The 16,995-nt window shown below is 31.8% G+C and overlaps 2 long non-coding RNA genes across 2 annotated transcripts; both read left to right on the top strand.

The window, feature by feature from the left end:
- The first annotated feature begins 1,687 nt into the window (after positions 1 to 1,687).
- Positions 1,688 to 2,680, top strand: LOC107829517 (uncharacterized). The gene is made up of 2 exons (XR_001657952.2): positions 1,688 to 1,838; positions 2,292 to 2,680. It is a non-coding gene; the product is annotated as an uncharacterized LOC107829517 (long non-coding RNA).
- Positions 2,681 to 14,899: 12,219 nt separating this feature from the next.
- LOC107829518 (uncharacterized) lies at positions 14,900 to 15,637 on the top strand. The gene is made up of 2 exons (XR_001657953.2): positions 14,900 to 15,051; positions 15,364 to 15,637. It is a non-coding gene; the product is annotated as an uncharacterized LOC107829518 (long non-coding RNA).
- The last annotated feature ends 1,358 nt before the right edge of the window (positions 15,638 to 16,995 follow it).

Below are 16,995 nucleotides of genomic sequence, written 5' to 3' on the forward strand. Positions count from 1 at the left end.
TATGATATGAATATGGAAGAACAAAGAGATAAACGCATTTCAGTAACCCTCGATAAGAAAGTGATCATACAATCCATTATTTAAGGTCAATAAATATGGAGCACTTCATATTCTATTAGAATTTATATCCCGCAAGAGAATCCCAAATATTTTTAGACATTTTTTTAAAGAAAATTCTATATAAAATCTTAAAAGTATATATAAAAATTATATATTTATATGTCGAGTTGGTACAGGTTTTTTTACTCAATACCAAACAAAACCAAGTCGGGTTTTTTAATCGGTTTGATTGGACTTTTCGATTTTGTGCAATTTTTCGATTCGGTTTCTACACCACCCCTGCATGTAGAAGAACAATTCAAAGTCAAGAACGCTGCAATTAGCTGACTCCTTGACTTGCTTGTTTACTTTGTGTAATTAATTTTATATTTATTCTTTTTCTTCATTTTCTCACAGCTGAGAAGGTTGGAACTGCATTTACTACTTCTTTCCATCAAAGAATCATACTCAACAGAAATTTCAAACATTCTTTAATTTTTCACACTTAAAAAAAACTAAACTTGTTGTAACTTGCAACTCGAAAATACTCGATAGAGTTGAAATATAAAAAAGGAATAGCATGATACCTCTGTTTGTATTTAGCAGAAAAATGTGTAAGACGAACTTTCAGGCCAATTGAAAATAACTATTGTATTACGTAGTATCTAGTTGTGGTAAATGGGAGTAACGTGATTTTTTACTTATCATCAGAGAGGAAATTTAAATGCGTACATGTTACATACCAAGAGGTAAACATTTTAAGTGCCAAGCAAATGAATATGTCGAATAAATCCATTTTTCACTTCACATTTAGTTGCCAAATTAAGATAATTTTTCATAAGAGAAACATATGAAACAATGCTTTCTATTATAAAAATCAAGCGATCTCTATATATGTATAATTGGCACAAACTTGTCCACGAATATACACGTTAGCAAATCGTCTGATTTCCTTGGTTGTAACGGATATTGGGGTGTATATTCCATGTGTCATAATACTTTGATAAGGTCCAAATTTATTTTTGTACTTTTGATTATAATTTAAATTATTATTTGTTATACTTTAAATTGGAGCTCCGTTTGGTTAAGGATAAATCCGAGCTATTCTCTAATGACGAGGGTATGAATGACTCCAAAATATCACGGAGGATAAAATCAAATTATTTTTTTAAAACGATTTTTCCTTCCCTGAGTGAAGTTTTTGTCTGCTGGCATAATAGTTTTTGGCTTTCAAAAATCTAATATTTTATAGCACAAGAAAAGGGACAAGCCTCCGAGGCAAGTAGAAACGCAGAAAAAATGGTAGTGATACTTTAAAAGGTTGGAATCTTCTCTCCTTCGACTTGGAAAAAGACTTCAAAAGAAGAAGAAGAAAATTTTTAAAAAAAAAAACAAAGAAAAAGACTTTGAGTCTCCCCTCCGTGGACTTGGAAAAAAAGTTGTTTCAAGTCAATTCCACTGCACAAGAATACATACCGGTGGCTAACCGAATTATTAGCAGAATATTGAAATGTTTAAAACTCTCTAGATTCTTAAATAGTACAGGAATAGAAGAAAAGTCAGTTAATTAATTAACGTGGAATTAGAACACTGACAGGGAATTGCATATAGCACCTATAAGAAAGGATGCAATTGTGCTTTATTGCAAAGTTGCATACTAACACTTGAAACACTAAAAAAGAAAATGGCAATTAGAAGCTTAATTTCAAGGTTTCGTCTCATTGCCATAGTTACTTTTGTGATGATTATTTCACATTCTGGCGTGATCCCCTCTGCGGAAGCTGGATTCAGTCATAGAGGTACTTTTCAAAATTTGGATTTAAGTTATATAAATAATAGTTTATCTATATATCAGGTTACTTACCATTTTAATCAGGTTAACAATTAATGTTAGCGTAGAAATTTGTCAATAATAACTTTATAAATGACCTATTTCTGTGAATATATATATATTTAATATTGTCGGTTTACTTATAATTCCTTTATGCATTTAATATTGTGCATGACAGTGTAAAATATTTTTAAATATCGATTAATGCATAGAAACGTCATAGATCTACATGGGAATCTTCGTCAGATCGATCATGTAGTTACGGCCAATCAAGCAGTGATCGATTGGCCTACCAGAGAGCTGACATTAGAAGACCGATAGAAACTAAACTCTTGAAATCTACTGCTTGTTAGGTGACCGGCTTCGCTTATTTTCTTCTTTTAATTTTTATTGTTTTGGGTTTTGGATTATGTATTTGCAGAACTATATCAGAAGCCAATGTATCCACCATGTCTATGTTGCAAATCAGCAGCACCTCCACCACCATATTGCTATTGTGCCTGTTACGTTACTCGATCTGATAATCCATAGCACTTAATCCTATGAAAAGCTGCATCTTTGGATTGGAGAATAAGTTGCAAATGGGTTGGAATAGTTCAGCATAATTATAAATTCATTATATAATTCTATTTTCCGGAATAAAAATTGCCAATATGTCAAGAACAGTATCATAGAGTTGATGATTTATAATTAATGTATTTAGTCTCACTGGTGTTCTTTTCTTTTTCCACGCTGTTGTCTGTTTAGCTCCTACTTCCTGCTCTAGTGAGGATCCAATTACTTGAAATTTTTCTTCTTTATTAGTTGACATTTATTTAAGTGTTCTTCCTCATTTTAGTTTTATTCGACCAGTGAAATTCAACTTGGCGGTAAAAGATTTTGTAGTTGTAAAATACGGAAAATTTTCACAAATAGTCACTTTTGAACTCTGTAATTCAAAATAGCCACTATCTTGGAGATTCAATTTACACGAGTGAAACATCACGATAATAGGGGAAGCGCCAAAAAGTGGTCACTGAACGAGCACTATTGAGATTTTTTTCTTTCCTATACACTATTTGAAACCTTATTATCAAAATTATTACATTTTTGGAATTTACCCGACCTAAACACGTTTTAGCTAAAATAAAATATATTCGTTTAAAATAGACCCCTTTCTTCGGTGGACTGCCTTATTTAGACGCGCAATTTTGGGATAGCTTATATTTCAGTTAGAAATTTTAGACACAATCATCGCACCATAATCAAGGCAACATATCTGTAAAATCCTTCTATTACACAGATTTTCTTTGGTTTTCCATAAACAAGGCAACAAACTCAAAAGGAAAAAAAAAGCTTCGGAAGAACACAATTGCAAACAATTAGCTGCATTCTAAAGTTTTCATACGATTGCGTAATTGTTTTCTCTACAATTGAATTGAATTTGGCGATACAATGTCAAAATTGGCGATAATGCTTCGGCTCAATGGTAGGTGGGATAGCTTTGGGAGATACATAGATTTTGATGTTGACGGAATTGTAGTCAATGAAGATTCAAATTATAGTCAATTGAATGTCGCAATTGCAGAACATCTAATGATCGATACCTCTGTAAAAATTATCGAGAACAAATACACTGTCAACGAACGTTGTCCTCCAATGGAAATTCGGAACGATATGGGAGTTCGAGTGTATATGGAGATGAAAAAGGAAAATCAAAACTTAGGAATATATCCGTTGTGTATTACAGTACATGATTTTGATTTGGAATGCAGTATGTCGAATGCGAGCACAATTGTAGGTTTGCTCTGTTTTTTCAGTGGGGGTATTTTTTCAATATCGAGTGTTCTACAATTTTACTACAAATTATCTACAACTATACTACATAACAAATATAGTTCAACTGTTATGTCTCTAAAAATAATTGAAGTGTAACTGTTACACAGTACTTAAGGTTTGAAAAAATAAAAATGTGATCACAGAACAAAGTATCTACAAGTATTATGTCAAATACTGAATACCTTAATATACAAAGGTTTGAATTACTATACCTTTAATTGAGTGCAAGTACTTTTGATTATCGTAATACTAATGTGGTATAATTGTCAAGCAATTGTAACACATTTGGAGAAGTATCGGGAACAATGAAGTTGATTGATATGCCAACATCTCCGGCAACTGTGGAATATGAAAGTATCATAATAACAGAACATACGCCAAAAGTAATTGAAGTAGGCCAAGTTTACCAAGATAAGCAAACAATTGTTAGTGCAATGAAGCAATATGCTGTCATGAATAAATTTCAATTTATGGTGAAAAGGTCTAGTGCAAGAAGGTAGGAATATATTTGTCAAAATCATATTGTGTATAAGTTGTAGTTTTTATGTATATAAATTGTTTAGAACAATTTGATGTGCATAAACAACCTCGTATTCTGTAGCTACAATTTGCATAACATTTTTATAATTATTTTTATTCTGTAGCTACTGCCTCGTATGTGTTGGTGACAATTGTACATGGCACTTCAAGTCCACCAGCATAAATGAATCAGCATTGTTCAAGGTTCGAAAATTCAACAGCTTGCACACATGTTCTTTGTTGGACAACACATATATACAACGCAAAGCTACTGCCATGATAGTTGGCATCATGATCATGCCAAAATATGCGGATCATAAGACAATATACATACCAAAAGACATACAAGCTGGCATGTTATGAGAACATGGTGTGAACTTACCATTCATGCAAGCTTGGAGAGAAAAGGAAAAGGCTTTGAAATTTTTGAGAGGTCATCCTGTTGATTCCTACAGTCGGTTGCCGAGTTATTTGTAAATTTTGGAGAAGACTTATCCGGGGTCGGTAGTGAAATTGCAGAAGACTGAAGATGACTGTTTCTTGTATGCATTTGTTGCTCTTAGTACGTCCATCAAGGGTTGGGAGCATTGTAGGCCAGTTATAGTAATTGATGGCACCTTCTTGAAGTCGACATATAGGGGAATCATGCTAACAGCTAGCACAATGGATGCAGTAGGTAATGTAGATTAATTGTAAAAATATTGTAATAAAGTTGTTTCTAAGGCTATATTTTTTATATTTTCAAGTTTTATTACTGAAATTTAATTTCTTTTTTCCACCTATGTGATAGGTAGCATATTACCACTAACATACACTGTTGTTGATTCATAAAATGACGCATCATGGAGGTATTTTTTTGAGCAATTCAAACATGCATATGGTGAAAAACCAAATATGTGTGTTGTTTCGGACCGGAATGAGAGTATCTTGAAGGCAACATCTACGGTTTATACCGGCATGCCACATTATGCTTTCATGTGGCATATTTGGACAAATATAAGGTCAAAGTTCAAGAAAGGTCATCTAAAATTAAGCGAATTGTACTTTGCCGCAGCACGATCATACACACTTGATGAATTTAATAAAAGAATGTCAAAGATCGAAGAGATCGATACGTGTGTTAAAGCATACCTATATGATATTGGTTATCACAAATGGTCTCGAATAAATGCTACGGTGAACAGAACATGGACGATGACATCAAATATTGTAGAGTCCTTGAATGCGGTAACCAAATATGCAAGAGAGTTGCCCGTGGTTGAACTATTAGCGTACATGAGGACTCTTCTTGAACGTTGGACTAATGAAAAATTATTGAATGCAAAGGGTACGTTCACATACCTTGGAAAAAATACAACAAAGAGTTGGAGGACAACAGGACATTATCACAGAAGATGAGAGTAAGTTATGGTCCATAACATCATATAATTGATTTTATCAAAATAAACATATACTGATAATTGTAGATATGTTGTTGTATAGTTATAGATATTTTTTATTTTATCAAGTGATGACAACTTGTTGTATGTTTGTAATAAAAATGTAGGTAAGGGCTTCAATAGATTACATTCATACTGTGATAGATGGTGTGAAGCGCTTCATTGTTTGACTTCAAAACAAGAGATGTAGCTGTGGACAATTCCAGCTTGATGAACTTCCTTATCCACATGCTTTGGCGGCTTTGAGGCACGGGAACGAGTCTTATAAAAACTATTGTTCTCCTTAAAGAGAGCCTTCTGCAGACTTATGAAACACCAGTAGACCATCTACCTGATGAAAGTAAATGGGATATGCCACAACATATAGCAGAAGAAGTTGTACTGCCACCTACTGAGAAAAGACAGCCAGGGAGACCTAAAAAATAAAGATACAAACCATATGATAAAATAAATGCAAAGAAGTACAATGTTTCATGTGGCAACTGCAGACAAAAAAGGGCATAATAAAAGATTTTGTAGGAATGCTCCCAAAAGGAAATAAGAATTAATATAGTATAAATATTTTTTTACTGGGTACTTTTGATGATAATATGTCCTTTAAGGCATATTCAGTTGTATTTGTTGTGTTCTGGACAATTATAGTTATGGTGTAATTGTGTTGCTAATTTGAATAAAGATTGTCTCCTATAATGAATGTTTGGTAAACATATTTTAACTCTTAATACCATTGGTTTGTAGTTGTTTCGTTCAATAACTGTGTTTATTTATTAATTTTAAGCTTTTCCTAACAATACTGCTAATTTTGAATAGATTATGTATTTTTGTATATTAGTTGTAGACCGAATTGTAGTTATAATGTAAAAAAATTATTATCTGAGAGTTTTGGTATATCGTTGCTTGAAATTTCCTTTAATTGTAAAGCTAAACATTTAATAACTTACATTTAGAGTAACATATGTTAACATAATAGGGTAAAAGAAGACAACAGAAAACATATATTATATAGTATCAATATGGAGATCAAGTACTAACAAATTTCGATAAAAAAACATGTTACAAATATTTTTATTTGTAAGTAGTAGAATTTTGGATAACATAACAAAACAAAAGCTAAAACAACTTTAGCACAAATCTGCTACAATTAAACTTTTGCTGAATTGTTCTTAATAAATAATTTTCCTACAATTTTAATACAATCCAGCTACAACTAAACACTTTCCCTATAAAATAGCTACTGAAAAGGAAAACTAATTCTTTTTGGTCCGGACTCTTGTTCTCTCCCTCAGAGCTAGTGCACCTTTTCTTCTTGCTAATCTCCCAGTCACCTCACTTTTACTAATTTCACTAAGCTCTTGCTTTTTTCTAGCATAATCCCAAAGGAGCGCTCCATAGCGTCTACGGTGTTGATCAATATCAGAAAGGTCTTCCTTTGAAATCAAGAGTTGTCTAATGCTGGCATATTCTGCAAATGCCGCCACGTATACACCGCAAATACTGCAATAAATATTAGGAAAAAAGCTTTAACATTCAATGTAAAATTCAATTGGTTAAATTGAAGGAAAAGCAATACATACAGTGATTTCTCTTTTTGCTGGGGTATCTCACCGACCAACCACTGAATGTCAAGAGAGTCAGTAATACCTTTTTCAATGTATGTCTTTGTGTTCTTGTAGTTGATGTTTGAACGCTTTCCATAGAAGCTGGTGGAAGACAAGTGGAAGGGGATCATAATAGCAAACTTGTCGACAACAGATTCCACAAGTTTGTGATTACATGAAGAGACCATAGAATCATAAACATATAGAATCCTTTCGGTAATATCAAACACAACCAACAACCAATGAAATTTCTTAACAATATTTATGGGCGTAATTACAAACTCAACTTTGTCCCATGCAATATTTGCAAGTAATCAGTACCCCCAATATGTATTCTGATACGACGTCCTGGGGTTTGACAACAGCAAGCTTCCTATCAACAGGGGCCTTACTGTACCTCTCATAAATTTGTTCTATTCTAGTCTTGAACATATAGTAAGTGGTTGAAATCGTATTTTGTTTTCAGGACCATGCTTTCCTCTCTTCCTCAAGTAGTACAAAATAACATCAATGTGCTGCAAAGAAATAAATTATATTATTTCTCACTGCAGCATACAATTTAACTATAATATTTTAACAAAAAATCTATAGATATCTAAAATAACAGAATACTTCAGCTTATCATTAAATTCTGTCGGGGTATGAGTGTACCGTGTTGTTCAGGATTTTTCCGGAATGTGCCAAAGTATAAAATCAATCATTTTTATCAACTTTCTCCACTCCAAGATCTAACCACGGGTTGAGCTGGTTATCTTTTACAGTATAAGGCGCCTTCTTCCTATATAAAGATATAGCAAGTACAATTAAAATGTAGTTGTAATTGAAAATTCATAAATTCTATGCATTCGATAATATGGAAAGAGTGTAGAATCTAACCTCTTTGAAATTGTGCATGTACCTAAATATAACCACTTATTGAATTCTTCCAACAAAGCAGGATCAACATCTTCACCCATTACCCCAGTAAATGGATGTTTGATGTTGAAAATTAGAGGAGGGCCAATAGAAGTGCTTCCATCAGAACTGAAATAAGGAAGAAAGGGGGATCTGACATGCTTTCCAGGAACCCTTGTTCTTCCTTGATGAACAGGGGTTGTTTCATATTCATTAACCTCGCCGAACTTGACTATCTGTGAGAAGTTCTCGGGCAACTCAATAACATCAAGTGTTATTGTCCTTTTTCCAGACTTGGAATCATTGTCTGAATCATCTACGTTGATGAAGTCGACTGGTTCACCTACAAAGTTAAAATAAAAGAATAACATTGTATGTTGCTTGCATCAGAAATGTTAGGAAAACTACAAATTATATGAAAGCTGTTATTTTTTTCTACAATTATATTGTAATAATTAATACCACTGAAAGCTTCGTTGCAATCCTCTCCTTGTTGGGAAACATTTGCATCCTGAATTGGAGATTGCAAATGCATAATCTCCTTCTCCAGATTGAAATGGTCTCCTTGTATGGCAACATTTGCATCCTGATTTGGAGAGTGCACATACATACTTTCCTTCTCTGTGATAACAAATGTGTACATTGAAAGAGAATTGTAGATCATTTGTAATAAATAGAAAATAAATATAGATAAATTGTTATTAAATTGTAGTTAATTTGTTGAAATTATGTCTTGTAGATTAAATGTAATATGTATTGTGAATCATGTAGAAAAAATATACAAAATTATACCAGAAGTTTCTTTGTTCAATACCTCTTGAAACTGAAAAAATAAGTCAACACCTACCGGATATGATATAGGAACATTCTCCTCCTTTTGAATATCAGACATGTGCCTTGTATCTTATACAACAATTGGATATATAATGTGGATTATTAGTTGATACTTTAGTAATATATTTAACCTAGGTAAGACATGTCATCAAATTGTGTTAAAATTGAACAAATACATATTTAGTGTTGCTGCCCAACACTTGTTTAGCACTACTGCCGGGATACTGTTGTGTGTTTTTTACTTTATAATGCTCATCATTTTTTTCAGAACTGCCACTAAACTGCAAGCAAAATTTATGAGGCTATATCCTTTATGAATGGTAATATAAACATAAACAGGATAAAAAATATTTTAGTTAATGAATATAATTTGAATGAAACTTTAGCATCGATGTTAGTATCTTGTTGACTCTTTATTTCCTGTATGACAAACTTGATTGAATCATTGAATAGCACTCGAATGCTACCTAGTTCTTCAAAAACCTAAAGAACCAAAAATGCTTATAATGTATCTGACAATAAGAGGATTACAGATATATAAAGAAGCCTAAAAATCAAGAATTAGGTATACCTCTTTCTTGAACAATCCAAGGTCTGAACTGACCTAAGTATAAAAATAAAAAGAGTTAAAGAAATAATTTGCATAACATAAATTACATAAACCAACTTGGAATATCATCAGTTGTTACCTTATCAACATCTTTTCTTAATTTTTTTAGTTGTTTCAGAATATCTTTCTTGTCATCTATTCCCATTGACTGCTTATTGCCAGATAAAGATGGAGCATTTGTCGGATGCTCGGCTTGCGTTTCAGCTTCTTCCGGGATGTATACAACTTTGTCTGACAAAGTCAATCTAGAAAGCTCTTCTGGGGCTTCAATCATGTTGGTGAACTGAATAAAATAAAAATATGGGGGAGATAGTCATCATATGTATAAAATTCGTAGATAATTTGTAGTTATATTGTCTGTACCATAAACATGTAGATTTGTTGTGTTATGTATATCAATATTTTAAAATACCTTATACAAAATTGAAAAACATTTATCTTGATCCATCATGGTTTGATCATCCTCTCTTCCAATGCAGAAATTCATATCTTGTCTTTTGTTGTCGTCTAATTAAATATGCGGGGAATTGAATTACCAACCCTTGTAGCTATATATGTGTTGACTGTAGAGCAACACTCATACAACTAAATTTGCATAGCGAATGAAAAGCTCAAAGGAGATAAAAATACAAAGAAAGGTTCAACTTATGCCTAACAGATTGAAGCAATTGTGTATAAGCTTCGATACCCCATGCGAAATTCGCATACTTCCCCGAGTCCACCAAATAGAACCCAAAATGGTCAATCAAACTATTATCTTTCTCTGAGGGACATAGGAAGAACTCTATCAGATAGAGAATACACAGCTTGACTGCATTCTCATCATTCACTCAACTACGATTGGTTATAATTTGTTTCAAGTACGACTTCTCAACTTTTTCCTTGTTCGGAAAATAACTCCTCATTGTTTTACTATCATACTTAGTTGTGTAACCAAAGTCGGTTACTTCTCTAAAATATTTGAGGCCAGTAATAAGAGAAAACTCCCTCAACCCAAAGTTCAGCCTCTCACTCTTCATCTCTGCTGTGAAAAAATTCGCCCCGAATGTGTTCAATTCATACTTCATTAGAAGGTGAATTGCCTGATTTTGGATACATATTTTGGGCATGCGAAAAAAGTGTCCAAAATATGTCTTCTTAAATAATTTTATCCCATTTTCAGACAAATAATACCTTGATTTGGGCAGAGACTACAGGGTCGGATAATGTTTGAAACCTAATGATGCCATAATCAATATCATGTGGTGCAAAGAATTTTCAATTCTGTACCAAATAAAAAAATATTTAATAAAACACATTTAAAGACAAGAAAACAAAATAATAACAATGCTGCTACACTTTATCTACAGCCAGAAATATAGTAATACATTGCAGACAAATAAATTACAAAATCAATAACAAATATAACAACTGAACTACAGTGAAGCTACAAATAAACTGACAATTATTTATTTAGAGCAAGAAACTAAAAAGTAATATACATTTAAAAAAGGGAAAAATGAATAATTATACCTCTCTACTTTCGGATACTGTCTACATTTAACCCCCGTTATACTATCCGGTCAAATTTACCCCTATCGTTATACTATCCAGTCAAATTTATCCCTACCATCACCAAACTTTTAAAAATTACTCCTTGATCTATTAAGTAATCCAAAATCTCTAATTTCCTTTTATTTAAATCACTTGTTGTTCTTCTTGCTCCATTATTTCCAGAAATTACTATTGATGAGAATGTTAAAGGTACAAGATTATACAAATTATTTATGGATATTTTTAATTACCAATGCACCCACTTCTTTTCTTGTGATAATGAGTTTGGAATTGGTTTAAAATTTTATTTATTTTTCAACCATATACACTCCGTAGAATTTAGTGGGTCTATTTATTGTGTATTATATACAGATGATAATCAGGAATGTACATGTATATTTGAATATATTTTGTTATTATCTGATTAGTATAGAATTATCAACTAACTTAAGAGTGCACAATGCGTAAGCATTTGATTAAAGCAAAGTTGAATTCGACAATGTAAAGTCTCCAATGAACTTTAACTTCTATCACTAATACTTGCAAAGTCTCCATATCTTTGGTGCAATGAATTCAATAAAGGTGGGGTATTGTAAATACTTTTAAATTTTAGACAAGCTGCCTAATTTAGATTCTTCAATTTACTATAATTTATTTACTAACCGATGTATTATTTTAATATTTCTTTCTCTTATAATTTTTTTCCAATTAAGAAATCAGGTAAATGCCAATTATTTCAAAAATAGTGAATCATGAAAAAGAATAAATGACTTAATTAACATAATTTTGGAGATTCTGGGTCACATGACGGACTGATGGATAATTTTTAAAAGTTTGCTGATGGTAGAGGTAAATTTGGCCAGATAGTATAATGGTAGGGGTAAATTTGGCCGAATAATATAACAAAAGTTAAATATAAATAATATTCGAAAGTAGAGGGGTATATTTGACCCTTTTTCCCTAAAATTGGGGAAAAAACTAACAACTGGATATAATATATACAATTTATTTACAGAAAATGAAATTAACATCTATAAATAGAGCAAAAATTAACCAACAAAACCAACTAAATCATGTAATACATACCCTAGCAAAATTATTTCAAATAATATACAACAAATTTATAATTTCTAGAAATATGTAAAAAAATTGATAAAAAACAAGAAATATACACAATGTACACAAAATTTCTACAATTACAAAACAACAACAAAATAGGTATCAGGATGAGAATGAAAATAGTTTTTTAAGTAAGAATAACAACAAAAAATTGTAAGTACTACAATTTTACCTTCTCTAATGACTGTTGAGGTATGTTTTTAGGAGATTTTTGAACCTTCTTCTTTTTTGAAGGTTTGCCAATAGAAGAAACTTTGATTTTTTTTTTTTTTTTTGCAGGTTTCAGAATAACTTCTTCTTCGACGAAATCATCATCACGAGCAATTTCTTTGCCCTTCCATTTTATTGATTTACTAGATGTTATTTCAGCAGCATCCCTGTCATGCTTGAGTTTTATTCGAGCCTCTGCCCTAGCTTCACGAGGAGAAAGCTTGGAATTTCTCTTCGGTGTTGCATGTCTGGATTTTACCATTTTTTGGGTGAATCCTATGAGAAATCACCCAAATCAAAAGAAGAAATATCACCACCAATAGCTTTTTTAGGGCTATTCCTCGTAGATCCTTTCTTTTTCATCGTAAGGGAAGGAAAATTTGAAGCAATAACGATTTCATAGGGATTTTGAGAGAAAAATAAGAAAATTTGAGAAAACTTTTTGAACAAAAATGGAAGAAAGCGTTAATGGAGGGAGAGGGGATCGAAATCATGGGGGTGTGTACAGAGATACGTGGAGGGAGCGGGATATGTACGTTAGATACGTTTTAGCGTGATTAAAGGAGAAACATGAGGGGAGGGAAAGGATATCTCATTTAATTCCTAAAATATATATAATTGATAAATTGTATATGCCCATATAATTAAATTAAAACTTGAGTAGGGAAGGTAATAATGTTTCATATAGTATATAGGAAGGTAAAAATCCTAACACTATTTATATGCAAAATACAGTCCTCCTGCTTTCCTTGGCAACGGGCTAGGAATGGAGCGATTAGCGAAATTTAAGTATTGGGTCAGATACTCAGATGTATTGAACTTTAACAGATCAGTCCAAACTATTTCCAAATTCGTTCTTTGAAAGCCCACAAGATTCATGAAAGTAGCAAGCCCATTCAAATGTTGATCGATCCAACGCAGTCATAGTTGAGATTTTTGCACGCTTGATTCTTTTTTAACTATTACTTTAAAAAAAGCACCATTTATTGTTTATTCCATAAAGAACACCTTCCTTTTTTATTATTAGCATATTATAAAAATTAAGCTCAACATTTAATAAGTTAACTGACTCACTAATCACGGGAAGTACTTTTTTTGTCCATTTTCATTCTCCCTTTCCAACATTCATCTTCTTCACTCCATTTTTGAAAATCTAATACATATGTAAATGCCACCTAAATTCAAGATGTATTGATTTATACGTCTTTTATACTTTGTATATCAAGTAATTCAAAATGTATTTTTATGTATATAATTTTTGTATATTTATTTGTGAAGTGCCATCTTATTTTAAGATGTATTTTTAATGTATATTTCACATGTCTAAGTGTCATCTTAATTGAAGATGTATATTTTTTTGTATATTTTATATGTGTTAATTCAATGTATATTTTTTATATATACGTTTTGTATATATTAACGTATATTATTATCGAAGTAAGATCTTTATGTTAAGAAAGAAAGAAAGAAGGAAGAGAAAATCTTAAGAAAGATAATTAAAAAGGAAACGAATGGAACAAATTTAAAAAATATTTTGGCTTCAACAGAAAACAAAATTAAGAAGATGAATAAAAAGAAGGAAAACTAATAGATAAAGAGAAAAAAAGGCATGATTTTTGTACAAAGAATTATTAACTTTCCATTCAAATTGCTTATGTTTAGGGATTAATAATTAATATTCTTATTTTAATGGAACTATGTGCTACAAATATAAATATTTTCTTGCCACAATTGTAATATTGGATTTCATGTTAAGAATTTGTTATATTTATTTTAAACTGTGACAGTTATGTAAAGTTCCCAAAATAGTATGAGCTAGTCAGTTTTCGGACTGGTAATTAAAAAATAGTCAATATTTACAAAGTCATTAAAACATAACCACTATTTTGCTGAAACATGAAAAGTTCCAGCATCATATGCTGGATTATGGAGCTCCTGCATATAAACTTCCAACATATTATGTTGGAACTCCAGCACACGGAAAGTTCCAGCATAATATGCTGAATTATGGAGCTCCTGTGTATAAACTTCCAGCATATAATGTGGAACTCCAGCATATTATGAAATTCCAGCATATTATGCTCGAATCTCATATTTAAAAAATTCAAATTCCATCATATTATTCTAGAACTTTTCCGGATTTTTGAGGGTGTTTTTATTCAGATTTTATCTGTACATGAAAAAGTGGCTTAATTTCGATTACTTCTAAAATTATGACTATTTTTTAATTACCAGTTGTAAATTTGGCTTTCTAATTTTTTGGCGTCAAACACTTAGACTAATTAAGAACTTTAAATTTACTTAGTAAAATAATTCCAACTACTGGAATTGAAAGCTCAATTCTGTATTTTAAAAAATGATAAGTTTGCCTTGTTGTATCAAGCAACATATATAAAAACAACAAAAGTCTACTGTCTCAAGCTATATATCGTAACTACATTGAAGTGGTGTATGCAGAATAACATTATCATAGCTTTAGCGAATAAACCTCTAAATCTAAGGCAGTGGCGATGAATTCTGAGAAAACTCTTCTGGCGACTATCATCATCTTTATGCTAGTTCTATCTCCGGCTGTTCCCACCAACGCCGCCGGACTGACTCGTCGAGGTATGTTAGTATTACTCCCTCCGTCCCATTTTATGTTGCACACTTTCCGTTTTAATTTGTTCCAACAAGGATGACATCTTCTTCTATACTTATAAATAATTTAAGTTTAATTATTATTTATACTTAATTATTAATTTATAGTCACACAAATATTTATGACTTGTTTTAGACCATACATTTGAAACAATATTTTTTTCTTTCTTAAACTATGTGTTCTGTCAAACAATATCACATAAATTAAAACGAATAGAATATTGGACAACTATAATTTACAACCATAAACAACTGACGATATGATCATAATTGGTGCAGAACTTGGGTTTAAGGAACCACCATGTAACAATTGCAACTGTTGCCAACCAAATACACCGTCCTGTTGTGTTTGCGCTTGTGCCGTTCCGTTCGCCGCCGCCGTCGACCAGCCATGACTTAAAGCAAAATGCGGAGAAGAGACGACTTGTGTGATGGATTTCTACATAAGAATGAAATAAGAAAATAATTTGCTCGTGCAATTAATGCTTTTGGCAATATGTTTTGGGTGATTTGAATTTTTATATGTGTGAATAATATTGTTCCTATTTTGATTTGGTCTTCGTTTTCACTTTCTTGAAAAGTGCTTCATTCAACATGTCCTATTTGAAATTTCTCATTGATTAAGTTTTAATAGATGTTTTGGATTTGCATTTAACAGAGTTCGGGTGTGAAATTTATGGACTCACTTGTTGAAATTCTTCAAAACAAAGTCCAAATTTACACATAAATTTTTTACTATGGTTTAAAATTACCCTTCGATTGGAGCAATATTAGAGATCAATGAAAAAATAATCTTTTTTTTACGTCGGAGCTAATATTAGACCAAAAGCTAATGGAGACAAAGTTGGTCAATTTCAAATAACACGAGCAATTTTGATCCTCTTCCAAGTTTAAAAACCAGTCACGGTATCATAGGATCATAAACTGCTCTTATTTTTCTTTCCATTAATCATCAACTCAATTTATTTGCTTAGGGAAAAAATTATTTGGACTTAGAGATTTATCTTTAAAATCATGTCAATAAAAGAAGACATGCTTGTGACTTAATTTTTAAAATAAATTGAATATCTAATTAACTTCCACATAACTTTAAAACTTTGCCAAACCTCAAGGCTCAAGCTGGGTGGGATTCTAATTGTTACTCAAATACCACTATTCTCAGCACTGCAGAAGTGCAGAAACGTATGATAAAGGTTATGTACAACAGATTCTTGTGGTCCGGTACTTTTCCGGATCTGTGTATAGCGGGGGTTTAGTGCAACGGGCTGCCCTATATATCAATAGAGGAGATCCGGACCTTTTGAGTTTGAGTTCTAGATTCTAGCTTAATTCATTTAATTAATTGTGTTCAAAATCAATTATTTTACTTATTTGGTGAATTTTTTAACGCACTTATACAATTCGAGTCAAAATGAACAACGAATTATACGGTAGAAATTATCTCCTTTTAAAAAAAAAAGATAATCGATTAATTAAGCAAGCTTATGTAATCAACGCGTGGATTCGTTTTTAAAATAAAAGAAGTCAACTTTTGACGTGGAAATGTTTTAGCAGAATAAATCAGAATATTGCTAAAAGAGTTGAAAATCAGCCCAAACAAACTAGACGTATTCGGTATATTTGAGAAGTTTTCTTGCAAAAAAGCCTAATGTGTCCAAAAATCTAAGAAAAGAACCAGGCGTGTATGACAAAATAAGTAACACTATCTATAAATGTTGATATTTTCAAAAAATGGACAATTATCCTTCCATGTGGCATTCTTGCATGAGAAATCGAAGACAAGTGGTGTACACTTGTCATGCTCTAAGCTTCAATTAAAGCGCTATAAATAGACCTTCAAAATGGCCATCAATGATCAGCATTTTTTATTTGCCTTTTTCGTCCCTCTTCAGCTTCTTTTCCTTTCCTCCT

Source organism: Nicotiana tabacum, chromosome 4 (assembly GCF_000715075.1).
Source record: "Nicotiana tabacum cultivar K326 chromosome 4, ASM71507v2, whole genome shotgun sequence".
Taxonomy (NCBI): Eukaryota; Viridiplantae; Streptophyta; class Magnoliopsida; order Solanales; family Solanaceae; genus Nicotiana; species Nicotiana tabacum.